Genomic DNA, 5,362 nt, shown 5'->3' on the forward strand with positions numbered 1-5,362 from the left:
TTTGATGAATTTCTTTTTCTTTCTTTCTTTCTTTTTAATTTTTTAATTTGTATGTTTGTAAATTTTTGAACTGCTTCGTCATCTTCCTTTTCCTTGGGGCTAATTTGACCAAAAGATTTTGCAGCCAATCAATGGTAACCTGACTCCAAAATCAGCATTCGGGTCTTTTGACCTCAAATGGTGATCTGGAAAGATCACTCTTTCTGTACCCTTTCTCTGGCATGGCAGTTTTTTTTTTGCATCGCTTGCGGCCGCAAAAATTGCAAAATATCACTGATTTGCATTGTAGCTGCAAAATCTGCAAATTTTTGCAAATTTTCTAGATTTTGCAAAGAAAAATAAAAGACAAAACAATAATTTTTTAAAAGTTGATCTTTTTTTTCTTTTAATTTGATAGCTCGTGTAGACTGTGAAAGATGATTAATCAAGAGTAGTTTCTTTTTTACTATCTCATTTTCTTTTTTTTTACTGGCACTGATATGACCTTACATTTGTTGCAAGCGCCGTAAAACCCTCAAAAACAAACAAATACCTTTCTCTTTCATGAAATAATTATGGGTTTTTAGGAAAAATAATCGCAATTATTTTGCAAATTTTGCTGTTTTTAGCTTGCAAATTCTGGGATTTTGCTTGCAAAATTTGGTTTTTATTTTTGCAAAAAACCGCCATGCATGTCAGCTTTCTGTCCTGTTGTACCTACATTTCTCTTTTTCGCTCTCTGTCCATGCTCTCGAACTCGAATGAGTTTACTCGCTGGAGTCCATGATTGAGTGGAAAACAGTCATATGTATGGTTCGTTTTTGTGGTTGAGGGGGGGGGGGGGGGGGGTGGCGGCTTGCAAATCTTCAGTTTTAGTTTTGTTAATTGATATGCTTGTATTGAAGTGTATCCTTCTTGGTGGCATGGAATGAAAAGGGGGAGGGGTGGGTGGGGAGCGTAATCATGTGCCTGTGTCTGGGTGGGACTTAATGTAAGCATAATATGCTTAACTTAATAAAAGTGCAGTATACCATTTACTCAAAAATGCATCAAAGAAGTTCTTTGTTCAACAACACTTAACATGAATAAGCTGTCATGGCAGTTTTTTGCATCGCTTGCGGCCGCAAAAAATCGCTGATTTGCATTGTGGCCGCAAAATTTGCAATTTTTTGCACATGTGTGCAAATTTTCGAGATTTTGCCGGGAAAAAAAAATATTTTTAAAAATTTAGTGGGGACCAGTGATGATAATCTTCCGCGGATTTTTTCATAAATGTTCCGTTGTTTTTGTCATGTCAAACATTTTCTGCTAAGTGGTAGTTCATGGGGAAAAAAATGCCTTCTATCATTTTTTGACACCTCTGCTCAGTTGCATAAATTTTGGTGACACTCCTTTATTTATGACGTTAGTCTAGACACACTGGCGCCAAATGTCAAAAGTAGCACAAGACACATGGTGACCATGGATGAGAAGATGATCGAAAGGGAAGGGGATGGAGCAAATGGGTGTAAATATTTATGTACATTTTAGCTGTAGCATGATAGTACATTTGGCGGTTTTATAAGCCTGTCTTTTTTTATTTTCTTTCTTTTTGATTTTTTTTGTTTTGTTTTTGTTTGATTGTTCTGAATTTGTTAATAGTATTCAATACAACTTGTGTCTAATTATAAAACAATTCAAAAAAATAAATTCGTCAATTCTCCCTCTCTCTCTCTCTCTCTCTCTCTCTCTCTCTCTCTCTCTCTCTCTCTCTCTCTCTCTCCCTCTCTCCCTCTCTCTCTCTCTCTCTCTCTCTCTCTCTCTCTCTCTCTCTCTCTCTCTCTCTCCCTCTCTCTCTCTCTCTATCTCTCTCTCACTCACTCACTCACATCCATATTTCTCTCTCAGCCACCCTTCTATCTTCATATTATGTTTATAGATCATCATTTGTTAATAGAGAGATGGTGTAATAAGTTAGGCTGATCGATTTAAGAAATTATTGTTTAAAGGCTAATTTAAATTTGATTTGTTGATGGAATATGTTTTGCAATTAATTAAAGATTCTTATTTATAAGCTGCATTATCACAAGGTTGCAATAATACAGACACTAACCGGGTTTGTTATGTAAAAACAAATAACTCCTGGTCTTTTGGCCAAAAGTTTATCATAATCACTTGATATAGTGGCCGACATTATAGGCCTCTAAACTGTTTAATATGAAATGACAATTCACTAAATTATATTTGCAAAAAGTCAGGATGTGTCTAATGATCAGAAGTGCTTTAGGACTAATAATATATTAAATAACTATGAATAGCTATGTTATATTTATATTGGGCTTCACTGACAGACCGGGAGATATTCCTCCTTTTTGACAAATTGTCATTATTATCACTGGGGGACCTGTGCTTGTGTCAGGATGAAACAGTTAGATAATCTCAAAATAAGTACACTGATAGCGTGTTCTTCCTTTTTCTTGGGTACTTTAATTGTAATTCTAGAACTTTTTACTAGTACTAGATCCTATTTTCTTCCTTTTTACTGGCGCTGATATGACCTTACAATTGTTGCAACGTGAAACCCTTCAAAACAAACAAATACCTTTCTCTTTCATGAACGAATTATGGGTTTTTAGGAAAATTAATCGCAACTTTTTGCAAAAAAATTTCCAATTTTTTGCAAATTTTGCTGTTTTTAGCTTGCAAAATTTGGGATTTTTTTTTTTCAAAAAATCGCCATATCAGAATAAGACATGACGCATGTAGGAGTGGACAACACATAATATTTACACTCAGAGGTCCCAAGTTCGAGCCTTGCTGTGGCATCTCGTTGTTAAGTTGTTTTTTTGGGGGTTTTTTTTAAGGGGGGGGGGGGGGGGGGGGGTTGCCTTGAATAAGAATTTGCTCATGTTGCATCGATGCAATGCGACTTAGACCTGGGTTAGCTCATCATGTTTCGAGGTACACCCTAAAGGCAAATTAATTGTTTCACCTTAGGTTGAATAAAGGACATTTTTTATCAGTTTTTTTTTTTACTCACATCATTTATCCTTTAACTTCATTTTCTCAGCACTGAAATGACCCAAAAGTGTTGCAAGTACTGGTATCAGTGTCGCATCGTGGAATGGTTTTCCTTTTATATCTTCAAGGCGTGGGTACAAGTCCCACCTGCCTTGAGCAAGTCACCTCGTCCTCGCTCGCTTGCGACATCAGATACTTGGGATATTTAGACCTCTCATGAAACATTTCCTAAAGTCAAATTTCACCATGGGGATGAATAAAGGGAATTTCAATTTGTTATTTTATTATAATTATATTTTTTAATATAGATTTAAACTCCTTCAGCTTATATATATAAATGTAGTTCAATACCCACTAGGATATATCAAAGCCCTGTATTCGGGACTTTAATCTAACAATTTAACATTGCATGAAATGTAGGGCGACAGATGCGATATAATACTTTTTTTCATATTGGATTAGGGTGAGAGAAGATTAAAATATTTCTTTTCTATGGAAATCTCTGAAAAATGTATGAAACAGTGCCAGACAAGGCAGACAGAAAAATACAAGAAAAAAACCCCAAAAAATCAGCCAACCTCGACTGGGGCTTGAATCTCAGAAACTAGAGGTGCCTACATGAGCCAATATGGAGAGAAAGATAAAGGGAGTAAATGTGACTCATATAATGGAAACAAAAAATAACAAACGACGTTTAGGCCTTTGGTCTTTTTCAAGTAAATGTGCATGTGAAATATATATATATATATATATAATATATATATATATATATATATATATATATATATTATATATATATATATATATATATATATATATATATATATATATATATATATATAATATTAATTGTATAATAGTTGAAACATTATAGGTCAAAATGTGTGTGCGTGCAAGTTCAATCGAGGGGGTCAAAAACAACACTATCGCCGTCTAGTATTCTTCAATAACATCTTTCCCCTCCCCCTACCTTAATCTTGAGGTATATAGTTTTGATCTCATTACTCTATCCCCCCCCCTCTCTCTCTCTCTCTCTCTCTCTCTCTCTCCCTCTCTCTCTCTCTCTCTTCCCTTGCACGCACACACACATTTTTACCTATAATGTTATGACAATCTAATGTATTTCGAGTTTATTTGAAAAAGGCCGAAACGTCATTTGTATTGTGTTGTTCCCTTATATATGATGAGTCACACTTACTCGCTTTATCTTTCTCTCCATCTTGAACATAAAATCTGATTACCGGTCAGAGGTGCAACCAATGCACCACAGAGGCTATCTGATTGGCGGGACGATTTAATTTTGTTTGTTTATTTGTTTGTTGTTGTTTTGTATTTGTGGTTTAAGCAATGGGTCGTTGACAGTGACATTACATTCGTCATTTTTATAGCATTCATTTCCATGAGTTCTATTCTGACGAGGAAGGGGTGTGGCTGAGGGGCGTGGGTATTTTATGACCAGGCGATAATCATTGTCCAACTTTAACAAAAATAGAATGCTGTCTGGTCAGGTTACAATGTGTGATAAACTGACGTTAAATTGTGTTTTTACAATACAATGGAATCCGCACAAAGTCAAGACTCTTAAAATCGACTTCTGCTCAAAGTCAAATCTTCTTGTGTTGCCATTGGTAATGGATAAATTTAACCGTGTTTAAAGCCATCCGATCTGTCTAGTCAGTCGGTGTAGGCTTGATCAAGATTCCACTGTAAATGTAAACATATAATGTAATATCACAATGTATAAACATGGTATGCCGATAATCTATTCAATCGCATGGGAAAACCTTTTAGTGTTCAGTAAGCTGTTGACCGCAACGCTTTGCCCTACTTTCGCAACAATACGAAAGTTGAATTATAATCATTATTACAATTTATCACATTTTGATTCGCTTTAACTTTACAGACGAAAGTTATGACGGTCCATTGCCTCCGAAATGTCTCAAGTACATTCCACCTGCGTATATCACCTCTATGTCAATCGAATCTTTCCTATGCAATGGCAGGGCTGATATTCTGCAGGCAGAATGTATGTGTGGACGACTCCTGAGTTATTCCGTAGATGGGTGACTGCGGACGCTTTATCCAAGTTTCTTCTTTTCATTTGCTTTAGTTGTCCAATGACAAATGAAGTTATGATATTAAATATTATTACCAATTGATCGAAATATTGTCCTCCTTTTTTTAACAGATTGCCATCATCATCACTGCGAAACTATACGACAAAAATCGTATACACTATACGTGGTATATCGGTTCTTAGATGCATGATCAAACTCAACTCCCTTTCCAATAGAGACAACGTCATTTCTAGCCAGATGAGTAAAGTGAGAAAATGTGTATAAAGAGCCTTTTCCAAGAGCTATGCAAGCCTCCAGAAGGAATC

Source organism: Berghia stephanieae, chromosome 7 (genome assembly GCF_034508935.2).
Source record: "Berghia stephanieae isolate SIO BIC M18660-M18661 chromosome 7, UCSD_Bste_1.3, whole genome shotgun sequence".
Lineage (NCBI taxonomy): Eukaryota > Metazoa > Mollusca > Gastropoda > Nudibranchia > Aeolidiidae > Berghia > Berghia stephanieae.